Source organism: Protopterus annectens, chromosome 10.part0 (assembly GCF_019279795.1).
Source record: "Protopterus annectens isolate FY-2018-M chromosome 10.part0, PAN1.0, whole genome shotgun sequence".
NCBI classification, from domain to species: domain Eukaryota; kingdom Metazoa; phylum Chordata; order Ceratodontiformes; family Protopteridae; genus Protopterus; species Protopterus annectens.
The window spans coordinates 1,679,522,274-1,679,537,244 of NC_056744.1; the positions used below are offsets into that span (position 1 = coordinate 1,679,522,274).

Genomic DNA, 14,971 nt, shown 5'->3' on the forward strand with positions numbered 1-14,971 from the left:
CCTCCCAGTCTGATAGTGTCTCTGGCCCAGAGGTAAAGCCACTGCCAAGACATCTACCTTAAGCCAGCATTTTGCCCCTGCACCACTACCCCAAGCACAAATGCTTAATATGGCTGAGGATCATCACTTTGATTAGGGGGTAGTCAGGACGCTTCTTCTAAAAGGAAAAGAGACCTGTCTCCAGACATATTGTCAGAGCAGGATTCTGAGGAATCTGATTATTCTGTGTTCGAAGAAAAAAATGCGACCCCTCTCCACTTATGAGGATTCTGATGCTGAGGAATCTATTCCCTCTTCCTCCCCCCAGAGGATTTTTCTTTTGGGAAAACCCTTCACACCCTCCGAGAGCATTTTAAATGGGAAGGCCAAGACTTCCCTCAGACAAAAAAGAGACTCGGGGAATTCCTAGATCTGCCACAGCACAGGTCCCTGGCCATCCCTCCAGTCCTGGAAGTGGTTGATAATGTCTTTCATGAATCCAGTTTGACTCCTAATGCCCTCCCCCCTGCTCCCAGAAAGCCTGATGGGTATTGGTATTAGAGTCCCTGACACAAACAAATACCTGTACAGAAATCCTGCTGCGGTCATTACCCAAGGGCTCAAGGGGACTAAGGCTAGTTCTGCTAAAAATCCTACACCTTCAGATAGAGATTCCAGAGCGCTGGACAGATGGGGTAAAAAAGTTTACACCTCTGCAAAATTAGCTATCCGAGTACTCAGTTGTCAGTTCCATATGCTAAAATACCAGCAACATACTTTGGAACTTCTTAAGCAAAAGATTGCAGCTGTTCCTGCATGTGCAGATTCGAAAGAGTAACAAGATTTAATGCACTCTACTTGTCAAGTGGCTAAGCATGCTTTACACTGTGGATATGATGCTCTAAAAGCTTCTTGCAGGGCAGTAGTGACAGGTTCTGTCATCAGAAGGCATGCGTGTTTAAAGGAACAACCTCTGCCTGACCATGTCAAATCGAAATTGCTTGATGCACCTTTAGACAAAAATAATTTGGTTCTAAAGTAGACGAGGTATTTAAAAAGATGGAAGATGAGGCAAAATCTATGCAAACTGTAAAAGACTTCCTTCAGGTACAACCTCCTAGGTTCAGCAGGCATTTCCCCTTCTAAGCACTGGTCATTCCCTGCACACAGCAGACAGGGTCAAGCCAGGCCATGTAGGGATAGAGACCCCCTAGACTACAATCCCAGAGAAAACAGAGGCCCAAACAGTGGCCTTCTTCCACGCCTAAGGCTGGGAGTTCTAAGCCACCCCTATGGTAAAAACCCCTAATGACTCCCCTCCCTTCCTCTGCACCACTACCCTCCAACCCCAAGCTCTAGTAGGAAGGCTTTCTCTTTGCAACGAAAGCTGGGTTGCCATTACAAAGGACCAATGGGTCCTAAACATTGTCTCTCAAGGATATAAATTCTCCTTTCTTGAACTTCCTATTGCAAAAGGATACCAAGACTTACCTCCAAATCAGTGGCCAGAGGCTTTAAAGCAAATTCACTCCCTTGTTTCCCTAAGGGCAGTAGAACCCATTCCTGCAGATCAAACAGGCCAACATTTTTACTTCAGAGTTTTCCTGGTACCCAGGAAGGTGGGCACCTGGTGCCCTATCTTGGATTTATCCATCCTGAACACTTATCTGGTGCTTCCAAAATTCAAATGCTAACCTTGCAACAGTTACTATCCATGCTGGCAAAAGATGCTTGGTTAGTTACTCTAGACCTAAAAGATGCCTACCTACACATCCCCCATAAGGGAGTCCTGCAGAAAATTCCTTTGCTTCAGAGTACACTCACAACACTTTCAGTTCTCTGTGCTTCCCCTTTGGCTTGTCTACTGTGCCCAGAGTTTTCACGAAATGCCTGGCCCCAGCCATCGCTTATTGCAGACAAAGGAATATTCAGATTTACCCTTATCTAGATGACAGCTTAATTCAGGCAGAGAGCCAAGAGAAGCCTCTCGAAGGCCTAACCTTCATCAAATCCCTGCTTACCTCCTTAGGGTACACAATCAATGAGAAAAAAATCAAAACAGACATCCTCCAGGAGGATTCTTTTCCTGGGAGCCCTGCTGGAACAGCATCCCAGATGGCATTATCACCTGAGAAGCAGAGCTTTTTCCCACTCTACTTTACTCAGCTGGCTTCCAAGAATCACCTCACTGCAAGGAAAATCCTGCAAGCCTTGAGGTACATGGCATCTTGCATACTTATCTTTACTTTGGCCAGGCTCCACATGAGAAAACTGCAGTTGTACCTAAAGAGCCTTTGGTGTCAACACTTTCAAGACCTAGAGACCCCTCTACCCCTTATTCCCTGCATAAGGGCAGAATTTCTCTGGTGGGTAGAGGCCTGCACCCAGAACAAGGATCTTCCCTTCACATTCCCTCCAGCTGGACAGACCATTACCACAGATGCCTCAAACTTCACTTGGGGCGATCACCTTATAGATAGATGCATCCAAGGCTGCTAGGACTGTCAGTAGCCTTTCCTGCACATCATTCTAAAAGAAATGATGGTAGTGTAGCAGGCCTTACTAACCTTCAAACCCCATCTCAAACCGGGGGTTCTCCTTATCAAAGCAGACAATACCACTATGATGTGGTAAATCAACAAGCAGGGAGGGACACAATCCTACCCTCTGTGCAGGCTTGCCATGACCCTATGGCTTACAGCCTCTTCTATGAGACGGTACCTGATAGCCTAATACTTACCAGGGATCTTCAACATCCTGGCAGACCATTTGAGCAGAAAAGAGTTGGACCCCCATGAGTGGCAGCTCAACAGAAACACCTTTCTGAATCTAACTCGAGTGTGGGGGACCCCAGAGGTCAACCTGTTTGCATCTCATCTCAGCCATCAGCTCAGGAAATTCTGTACCAGGAAATACCACAGCCTGCTATGGAAGATGGTTATCCTAACCTTCACCTAGAGCAATCTCTCAGTTTACGCCTTCCCTCCTCTCCCCCTGATTCCCAAGGTGCTGATCAAAATAAGGGAGGAGAAACCCCTGGCCATCCTAATATTTCCAGACTGGCCCGGGCAGCACTGGTACCCCTTATTGCGCAGCCTGCCTTCTCAGCCTCCCAGGCAGCTTCCCCAGATCCCAAGCCTCTTAACCCAGGGGGGAATGCTGCATCGAGACTTACAGACGCAATCTCTCAGCATGGCTTATTCCGTGAATCGAGCCAAAACTCCCCTGCTGAGCAAGCAGGTCCTGGACATCATCCTAGAGGCCAGGCGGCCCAGCACCAGAATATTTTATGCAGGCAAATGGAAAAGGTTCTTTACCTGTATCTAGGACAAGGGGACCAGTACTCAACAGCCTTCTATCCCACATATCCTGGACTACTTGGCCAAGCTATTACACAGTGGCCACTATTTTTCTTCTATCAAAATCCATGCCTCAGCTATTTCAGCACACTTTGACACTGAGCAGCCCCTGTTCTCTCACCCCCTGATCAAACAGTTCCTCAGAGGGGCGTCTAACCTAAGACCTCCAAGAAGCCTCCTACTCCAGCCTGGGACCTTAATTTCATGCTGGAAAAACTTACCCTGCCACCTTTTGAACCAGCTTCCTCTGCAGAGCTAAAATTTTTCTCTTGGAAGACCGCCTTTCTCTTGGCCATTACCTCATCCAGAAGATTGTCAGCACTACAAGCACTGATGGCAGTGGAACCCTTTATCATTTTCCATCCAGACAGGGTCTCTCTCAGAACTAACCCCTCCTTTATGCCCAAAGTAGTCTCTACAATGGACTATCCTGGTAAACCAACTGCAAATAAAATAAAATAAATAATAAATAATGTGACCCTCAACCAGGCCATTCATCTATCCACCTTCTTTTCCAACCCACAGAACAAGGGGGAAAGACTTCTGCTCTCTCTAGACATGCACAAACAGCTCAGATACTACCTGGATTGTACTAAACCCCTTAGACAGTCTGACCAGCTACTAATCAGCTTTGCACCTGGGGCAGAGGAAAAGACTATCTCCAAACAAACCATTTCCAAATGGAAAGCACACTGTATCAATTTTTGCTGCAAATTGCATGGCAAGCCTCCTTCTAAGGGCATTAGAACCTACTCCACAAGGCCAGCCTCCACTTCCACAGCATTCCTCAGAGAGGTCCCCACCAGGGACATCCTGAAAGCTGTCAACTGGACATATGTCCATACCTTTACCAAGCATTATCACCTGCCACTTTTTTCTAAGACCAGGGCAGGATTTGCCTCTGCAGTTCTGCAAGGCATGTTATCCAACTCTTTGGTATCTTGCTGTCCTCCGCCCTTTCCTCAGCTTTGGGAATCTTCCCACAAGTGATGACTGCATCAGTGAAACACAAAGACCATAGTACAGTTGTGTACACTTACCATACATTTAGATGTTTGAGTGTCTTCACTGTTGCAGTCCTGGTTTCCCTCCCTCCTTCCCCCTTATTAATGTTTTTCTTGTTTTTTCCCTTGGGGAGACAATTTTTACTACAGGTACCTTCTGTCACCAGTACCTGCTTACCTTTTAGGGGGCTCCTGACAGGTTAGGGCAAGAAAAACTGATGTAATGGCTTTGGCTACCTTCCTTTATAGCACTGATGACCTGACGTCAGTCTCCAGGTGCCCGGCAGCCAATACAAAAATACTTAGACTCTAGTATTCTGGCCAGTCGAGGGCTACCCCAGCAGGGATAACCCAAAAGTGATGACTGCAACAGTGAAGACACTCAAACATCTACATTTATGGTAAGTGTACACAACTGTACTTTACAAGTGTCTGCTACTGATATTGATAGTAGGCGTATGTACATCAATAAAACGGATGAATTCAAAAGGGTCTTGGAAATCACATGCAAGAAGTCTGCTAGTAGTGGGAATAACTGAATCTAGTCAACAGACAAACATCCAAAAACAGCAACTGCCCAAATGAATAGTCTTGCAACTTTCCTGTATGACTAAATGCCTTTTTTCATTAATGATAATGTTAACATTACGGAAACATTTAGTTAGGTTATCCCCTCCTCTTTTTTGAAACTATTACCCTTCTTTTTTTTTTTCTTTTCTTAACCTTTTTACAAATAGTATTAGAAACATCAAAGATGTCTGTTAGTAAAGCTCATTTTCTATAGAAGTTATGTCTGCATGGCCACTTTTATTATCATCTGTAATATTAAAAGTACATGAGATTTGTTCACCTATGTCACTCTCTTCAGTCAGAACATTATGCATATCTGTCTTAACCTCATATATTTCTGCAATACATAACAGAGCTGTAGTATTAACAGGTCAAGGCTGTTGCTGGTATGGCAATTTCATTTGATGGTAGTTAAACCGAAAGTGCTCAGTTGTCCTGCATTTTTATAGAATGTTCCACAGTTATGAATAATATAATTAAACTCCCTGCACTGAGTTCATTTTCTCTTAGGACATGTTTGTATTAAATGCTCATAAGAGCCACAGTGAAAACAATTCTTTGGTTATCCTTGTAATGTATAAAGGCCATGTAACCATAGATAGAAGGCACACTAGGAATTTGCCCAAAACTGGGATGAAGACATTGTCAGTATTACCTAGGTTTCCCAAGCACCTCTCCATATTTTCCTGGCATCATGTTTTTTTTTTTTTTTTTTTTTTTTTTTATTATTTCCAAAACAAAATGGCATAATGTATACAAGTGAGACTGAATCTGAGACAGCTGACAGAATGGTATAATGTACAAAAGTAAGACTGAGTCTGAGCTAGCCCCACATCAGCAGTTTTAAATTACAAGGCAGTACCTCTTTATGGATGTATATTTAAACTTAGTGTCATACATTGCAGAAGGAGTACAAGGTTTCTTTAAGACACAATTAGACAAAAAAAATTCAGCAAATGTTTCAAAAATTACATAGCAAAATGCATCTTTATCAACAAGTGTCAAGGCCCAAATTTATTTAGCAGTAAATCCAAGAAGAAAAACAGTGCTGTCCCAAATCACATACCTGTTAAGCACTTGTTTCTAGAAGATATTCATACCACAGGCAGTTTCCTCCTTTGCTGTGAAACAGAAGTCAGCATCAGAAGTAGATTTAACCATATTTGCATACATTGTTAGAAACAGTACTATTCTCAAAAGCAGCAAACTCTGTACCTGCATATGGAGCCACTGAGGTGTAAACTGAGCCAAAACTTGAACCCTGACACTTATCGTCTGACACAGAAAGGAAAACTTCTCCTCTTTCTGCATCATACTGATCAACTATTTGACTCAAGATGAAGCTTTGTAAGTAGCAGGTTCATTATCATCCAACAACGTAAGCAATTTCCTGTTCAATCATCCTCATCCTTAAAGTTCAGTAATTTCAACCACACCTCGAGCAGAAATTTCAGGAAGCACCAAACATGGAACAGGAAGTTCCCAGATGCCCTGGCCAAATTTCCCCTAGTGGTATAAGTACCACCTTGGGTCTCTCCTGAAAGGAGGCCACTAGCCTAATGAGACTAACCTGGTCAACAAAGGATAAATAAGGAAATAAACAAATACTAGTTGTATGTGACCAACGATGCTAACTTTTTTACACAGCTATATAACCAGGACTTTAAAGTTGAATAAACTGTTAGACCTGTTGCACCTTTCTAATAGTCATTCAGCTTTCTAGTAGAGCTTCCAAATCAGACTGCCTTGCTAGCAGTATCTGGTATTATAAGACATTATGAAAAGAGTACCAAAAACATTTCTTAGTGAGTTAGAAGATATTCAGAAAACCCAGTGGTGCAGACGTCACTCCAAATTCTGTGAGAAATATACACTGCACTGTTCAGCATTGTAATTCAATAACTTGTTTATTATAAACAACAAAACACTGCAGTATTTGGCACTTTCATTCACCATGTTACCAAGCCTGGGACTTGTTCAGAGCTAAAGATCACTGCACAGCCCTGTATTTAAATAGGTATCACAGCCATATGACATAATCATTTTACCGTGCCATTAAAAACATTTTCACAGTTTTATCAATTAAAATTTTAAAGCTTTCTTATTATTTTAATAAACTAATGCAATTATTAAATTATATAAGTATTAAAAACATTTGTTACACATATTTCATCAATTTTTATTAACTGCTAAAATGTAGCTGCTCATTTTTTCATTGTTTAGCAGAAGTTGCTTAAGATGGCCTTCAGGAAAGGTGCTCCATTAGCTGAAGTAGCTTATCTGTTCAAAAATAAGAACCTTTTAACCTTTACAAAAATTGAAGAGTATCTGTTAGATACTTACAAATCTCATTTTTAGAGGTAATGGTTTGTTCACAACAATTCGAAATTGATAACTGGCACTAAATTACTACAATGTTATCATACTAGACATATTGTTAATTTTCCTTTCTTACCCATGTCTACTGTGTTACATCTATTAATGATTCTTTTACATGCCTCCAATTTTTCAGGTTGTTATTCGATATTTCATATGTCAGTAATGTGTATTTTAGCTTATGATTGGTGTAGCCATGGCTTCCTAGGGTCTGAGGCCTAATTTAATTAACTCATTAAGCAAGCAAGTAACTAAATAAATAAATTAGTTATTTCTTGCATTAACTGATATAATTCTGTCCAGCACTGATTTTTTTTTTCCTGATAGACATGCTGTCTTTAAACCACAAACTACAATTTGCTGTCTTTATGCAAGATACAAATCCAACTGTGCTTTGCGTATGGATTTCTTGACACTCATTACTAATGTTTTGTGTATTTTATCTGTAAGGAAAATTGATAATGTAATAGCATTTACTGTCTCATGACAGTAAAATATTTAGGCATTTCCAAACTATATGAGTTCATGTGTTGTTTCTGAGATGTAGATGTGGTAAATCCCTGACTACAGCTGAAATGGCCTGAGATTGAATAGCAGACATAGCATTGGAGGAGTCCACTAGGAATGGTGGGGGATAGAAAAAGCGGTCTCTCATTGCCTATCTTGCTTGGTAAGGTAGCATTCTGCTAAAATTAACTGGTGCAGACTCGGGAAACATTATTGAAATGTCTGTGCTGGGGCAGGGGTCATCTGTGGGTTTTTATCAGACACACAAATAAGTTACAGCTCTTGTATCCATTGCATGTTCATCTTTTAAGGGCTACTAGACATGAATGGGAACAGAAAGGGCTTAAGAACAGCCCTTTTTGCTGTCTGCCTGGATGACAGCCATGATTGTGCCTTTCATCAACAGTGCCGAGGTAGAAAGTCCTAAAAGGAAGAAAAGGAGCCAACATTTCATTTATTACAACTAATACCAACAGAACCTGCCACTGCTGTACACAAACATCATTAAAGTATGTATTATGTATTGTGCAATGTTTTATAGCATATTCATTGTGGATTGCTGCATACATTTTAAACGTAGTCTCTCAAGTATTGATTCATTTCTGTAATTGTCAGTCTCTCTTAGTTCCACAGCTCAGCTTATGTAAATATGGTTTGTCCATACCCTGACAAGAGGAACAAATATTCTAGATGTGGTTCTCACCAACATGTTAAACAAGTGCACTACTGCAGCTGTTGGGCCTTCATTAGTTAAAACTGGCATTACCACCAGAACCCACAAAGGGTGAAATCAGCCCAAAAAACTTCACAAAGGCAAACTGTACCCTCCTAGGTGAAGGTATAAATGCATTCCAAGCCACACCCCAGGCTGAAAGTGGTAACTACACCAAATTTACACTATAGCCCTGTACAATAAGTGCATAAACTCTGCTGCACCAGATAAAATCAAAGCCAGAGCCCTAAGTAAAATAAAGCTGCCATGGTGGACTTCAGCATCAACAAACTCTACAATGAATGCAAAATGTTGCTGTCCAAGAAAACAAAGACAAGAACCCAACAATGGAAAAGCACCCTCCTCAGCCTTAACAGGCAAATAAAACAACTTGTCAAATCCTCCAAGAGCTCCTTTGAGAGAAACCTAGCAAGTACGGCCAAGGATAACTATTAGGTCTTTTACAGCTATGTACATAACCTAAAGAATAGGACCCAAGCATGTACAGAACTGGTGGCCAATGGTATCACACGCACTAACCCCACAGAGATAGCAAACCTGCTAGTAGTTTTGTGAAGGTTTCACTCCCTTATCCCCTCTTAACTTACAACAAACCCTCACCCAAACTGCATCCCCCTTACATATCTGAAGAGCAGCTATTCAAAGGCCTGCCCAAGGGAAAGAACACTGCCTCTATGGGACTAGATGACATCCCAGGCTGTCTTCTAAATAGGCTAAAATATGAACTAGCCACCCAGTACCCTTTTCAATCACAGCCCCTAGCCACAGGCTTTGTTCCTGTGGAATGGAGAACAGCTACAGTTATTTCCCACCAAAAAGGTGGTCTAGCAACAGACCCAAGGAATTAGATGGATAAGCCTGACCAGCCTCATCTGTAAGGCCATGGAATGTGTCATTATGGACCTCATAAATAAAGACATATGTGACCTCCAAATCCTGGATACTACTCAGTTTGGCTTCATGAAGGGCAGATCCTGCCTGTTAATTCTGATTGATTTCATTGAAAGTGAGATCAAAGCCATTGATGAAGGCAGATCTGTGCACACAGCATACCTCGACTTGGCAAAGGCTTTTTACACAATTCCACATTCAGGCATTACTGATAAACTGAGCAAACTGAATGTAAATCCCTTCATTGTAAGATGGGTTGCCAGTTGGCTCACAAACCAGACACACACTGTGAAAGTGGGTGAATCCACATCAACCAGAAGACCTGCTACCAGTTGGGTGCTGCATGGGTGAGTGCTGGACCCCCTACAGTTTGGCCTATACTTCTCAGAAGTCCAGGTCAAAACTAAAAGGTTGAGGCAGAGCAAGTCTGCAGAAGACTGCAAACTGGGTGCAATCATTGAATCCCCAAATGATGTCAGTATACTCCCAGATGGTCTCGCACAGTCCAACAACTGGTGTATTAGTCAGAGTCTCAAGCTGAATGCAAAGAAATGCATTATCATTCCCTTCAATACAAACAATGTCCCATCACTCTATCAAATCGATAACAATACCCTAAGTATTCATGAAGTGGTAAGGGACCTGGGATCACAGGTTGACCGCGACCTTAACTTCGATCACCACATATCTACTGTTGTAAGTAAAGCTCTCCACATAGCTCATTCAATTAGTAAAGGCATTGCCTCGAGAGCAAAAGAAGTTATAACCCCCTTATTCTCGGCACTTATCCGGCCCATAATTGAGTATAACACCCCATTCGGTATGTACTGTACTAAGCATCTACAGCAATTAGAGAGAGCTTTGAGGTTTCTTAGAAAGAAGATCAAGGACCTTCAGTATGTGTCTTACACGGACCAACTAAAATCCCTGTCACTATACTCTGCATCATACAGACTTCTTAGAGGAGACTTATGTTTGGCCTACAAAGCAACCCAAGACCTAAAACTAATGAACTTACTGCATATCTATAAATTAAATGGGTCTAGGGCTACCCATTCCAGGGACTTAAATAGGACATGCTGGAGGGACAGAGTATCTCTCAGTGACTGCCGCATCTTTGGAACAGGCTACCAATTCATGTGAAACAGGGCACCTCTATAACACTGTTCAAGAGCAACCTGGATGAGTGGATGGAGCACTTAAAGTTCTTACCAGTGATAGTGCCCATAACCCTCCTGGACATGAGCAGTCATCACTAAATGCAATCATGAGTATTGACTAGTACCTTGATTGTTTTACTTTGGGTTGAAATGGCTAGGCTTAAAATGACCTCTAGGTTGATTGCCTAGTAATCTGTCATGATCCAATGAGCAAGTAAACATGTCTAAATATCAGAAACAGATAAAGAACTGTGTATTAGACTAGCAAATGTAACTTTCATGTCATCTAAATGATATTTAGTGTCTATTTCCATAGATTGTTTATTCTTAGTATAGTTCTCTTTTTATACTCTTTTATAAAATTCATTAACATCTGATTAACTTCACTTGTTAGGCAGGTACTCTCTTTACAGAAATAAATCCACAAATAGGGAACCCCTACAATGTAAATGTAAAGGTAGGAGGTGTCATCTCCTGACCAAGGGATAGTCATCTCCTGACCAAGGGATCCCGAAGATGCTGGTACCATAGTGTTATCCCATGCTCCCTGATGGAAAATACACACAAGAATAGTATTGATGATCAGAGTGAAATTACTGATCTTACTACATGGCATATGAACTCAGCAATAATAATCTGTGAATAACAGTCATTAGATCATTTTGTGAAGTTCTAGCATTATCCACAAAAAGTGGTCCTATCCAGATGGCTCCATTTTAATATTCTGTGTAAAGCTATGGAAAGATTCATTATTCTTAACTTACAGACCTAAACTGCTTTGCCATACTTTTTCTTCTCTTTATTATTTATACTTACTGTTAATATTATTTTCTCCTCACTAACTTACATAATGTTGTTGTGTCTTTCGGCTTTTCCCAGTTAGGGGGGCAGCACAGCAGAACTCTGGTCCGCTAATGATTGGCAGTAGATTTTTACGTGCCAAGTTGCTGGCCCTGATGCACAACCTTCAACGAAGGTACTCCCATTCATGCATGTCTCCACACACGACGCTCTAGCTGAGAATCGAACAGGACGTCTTATTGTGAGTATACCTACAAAACTGAGCATCATGTTTACATGAAGGCCTTTGTCTCTAGTATATAAAGCTTTGTGTGTTATTTTTTTCATTCTTTATTTAAGTGTATCCACGGTGGTGGTGCTGCGGTAGCATTGTTGCCTCACAGTAAGACGCTGTCCAGTTCGATTCTCAGCTAGAGCTTCTTCTGCGTGGAGACATGCATGAATGGGCGTACCTTCGTTGAAGGTTGCGCGTCAGGACTGGTAACTCGGCACGTAAAAATAGACTACCAATCATTAGTGGACCGGAGTTCCGCTGTGGTGACCCCTAACCGGGAAAAGCTGAAAGACGCAACAACAACTTGCTTTAAGTGTATGTTTGTTTTGTTGTCAGAATAGATGTGTATACATTCTTGGTTTTTTCCAGATGATGTTTTGTTGTCAGAATAGATGTGTATACATTCTTTTTTTCCAGATGATGTACTATAGATGTAAGTACCTGTATGATACTTCACAGCTTTATTTAATGCAATTTAATTTCCAACAATTATCCAAAATGGAATTTTAATTAATCAGAAAAAAAAATTATTGTATGTGGGTGGGCTTCTGTTGTTCAGCTGACCTTGTGAATCCTCCAACTTACTCTCATTCTGAAATGATTTGTCTGGTGGTTGACTTGATTTCCATTTTACTGTGCTGGGCCTTAGACCCCCCCCCCCCAGTATCTGTGTGTATACCTAGCTTTCTGTATATGTAAGTATGGACAAAGCACCAAAACACAAATGTGTAGAAGCAAAATAAACACTTATTTGCAATGTCAGCACAACAGCACATTGTTGTTATTATTGTGATTATTATGATTATTATTATTTAGAGAAATTAAGACCCCAAGTATTCATCACTAAGAATTAAATATCTGTCCATATGGTTAAAAAGTTCATTCTTCTTTTAGAATTTTTCTGTCTAGGCTATGTGATCCCCCCCCCCCTTTGTATGTTCTTCCATAGTTCAAAGTTTTCTCATATATAGAGAAAAAAACTTTGTCCCATTTTTTCTTTCACATAATCAGGAGGAAAAGTATAAACTGTATGAATTTTCTCAGAGTTTTTCTTTTTAAGTAGCTGAATGCAGTTATGCTCACTGAAATTGGTGTGCAAGTATGGGACCTATCTATGTGGAGACTTTTATCTTGTTAAAAAAAAAAAAACATTTTTAGAAAGCCACATTAACCCCCTTTTGCAGCAGGTCCGTATCCCTGATTTCATTTCTCCTCTCTTTATGCCCATCAGTAGTGGAAACGCATTGTAAATGAACACAGTAGTCTGATTTGTGAAGTGACTCTATTCTGCAATAGTTTTAATATATTCCTTAATTTCTTGATTTTTATATTCTAGGTGATAGTAACAATTAAAACAATTTACCAGTAAAAGCTGCAAAACAGGCTATATTACAAAATGCATAAAATAAGAGTTTAAAGCATATGTTTTGCTCTCAACCACCTAAAGTCTATTCTGAGTCCAGTTCAGAAGACTATTTCTGGGGCCACAGCAGGACATGAATTATTGCAGAGCCCTTCTCTCAGCCTAGCAAATGGAGACTGCAATTGCCTTCTTCAAAAATGTGACAGCCTTAATAAAGTAGTCTGCCAGACAAACTCTTGCTATAGATTATATGACTTCAGCTATCCATGTGGCTCCTCTAGCCAAATTTCATATGAGGAAATTACAATGGCTTATTAAAGGAATTCCTGAGATATCAGTAACCAGAACCCTTAAAAATAAACTCTTGTGTTGTTTTCTGTGAAAAGGGATTTCGTTTGGTGGGTGAACCAGATTGGAAAAAAAAAAAAAAGATGCCCTTTAAGTGACTAGGTCACAACCAGACCAAGCCATGGATAAATGGGACAACACCTGGGGTAGTCTCACTTTAGACCTAGATGTGCAGGACACATGGAAGAAAAGGAAAAGGCACATAAATATAAAATGTTAGTAGTCATTTATGCTGTGAGAGTGCTAAAGGCACTCTGTGTGTGTCAGGGACTTTGAAGGTGGTTATAGACAACACCACAGTGATGTAGTACATAACCAGGGAGGAACTCCTACCACCTGTGTAGTTATATATATACAGGTCTAGGATCAGCTATGCAGTACAAGTTTCTCCTAACAGCTGCATACATAACTCTCACAGGAAAATTCAAATGATGGGTGAGCTGAGTGGGACTTCTGCAGACTCACATAAGTGGTTGCCACACAGAGGTACATTCCTAGAAACTGGTAACAAATGAGGTATTCCTGAAATCTGTTTACTTTTTTCAGTAAACACCTGAAAACAATGTGTTTCAGAGTACGTTGTAGTCAAACTTGGGCAGTGAACAACTGCTCCCTGAATTTGAGAGTCCTTTATTGGTATGCTTTCCCTCATATTCCTTGCTTCCCAATGTCATTCAAAAGATTAATCAGAAGAGGCCAGAAATTATAATAACTTTCCTTTCTGGTTAGAAAGCACTAGATCTCCTTACCTGCTGTTGTGGGAAGGAAAGGATGTTTCTGTTGCCACAGGATGCCAACCACCTGATGCAGTGTGTGTGTGTGTGTGTGTGTGTGTGTGTGTGTGTGTGTGTGTGTGTGTGTGTGTGTGTGTATTCTGTCCACCCCAAATGTAACAGCATGGAGGTTATGTCTATACTTACCTTCAAACAAATGTTCCCCAGTGAGGTGTAAATAATCATGAAGAAAGTTAGGAGGCCTCGTCCCAGAAAGTCATAATTAATGAAATGTAACAGATTTATCTTTCCTGTGGTGCCAGAGGAGGAACCTGTACCATAAAAAGGGGCTACGTACCTATGGTGCTTTGTACCTCTGCAAACCTTTTTCATCTGGTTTAGAATAGACCTCAGTGAGGGTACACCTCTCAGCCATTTCTGCTTATCTGCTGCCTAGACCTTCACTAACATTCAAGCCTCCTGTCATGCAGTTTGTGAAGGGCATTCTGCACCTTAGAAAATTGGCTCCAGCATGTGACTTAACTGCATGTTGGAAAAATTGACTCTGTTGACATTTGAAATGATATTAAGTACAGCTACAAAGTTTTTGTTTTGCATAACTGCATTTTTGATTGCAGTCCCATTCACCAGAAGAGTTAAATAGCTCCAGACTTTAATATAAAAAAAACCTTTCCTGACATTTTACAGAAACATCAGTATCATATTTATTGGCCAAGTAGGCATGCATACAAGGAATTTGACTCCAGTTTCAGTGACTTTCCAAGTATGAATTACATAAATGACATGCATACAACTATTAAGAACAAGATAAACGGCACACATGCAACTGTTAAGAACAAGACAAAAAAGTAAATGTACATATACATGCAAGG

At 40.8% G+C, this 14,971-nt stretch overlaps 1 protein-coding gene across 1 annotated transcript in view; it reads left to right on the forward strand.

Annotated features, from left to right (window-relative positions):
• The window catches only part of LOC122813894 (zinc finger protein 436-like), a 181,569-nt gene that overhangs the window by 151,665 nt on the left and 14,933 nt on the right, over nt 1-14,971 (forward strand). The window lies entirely within an intron of this gene.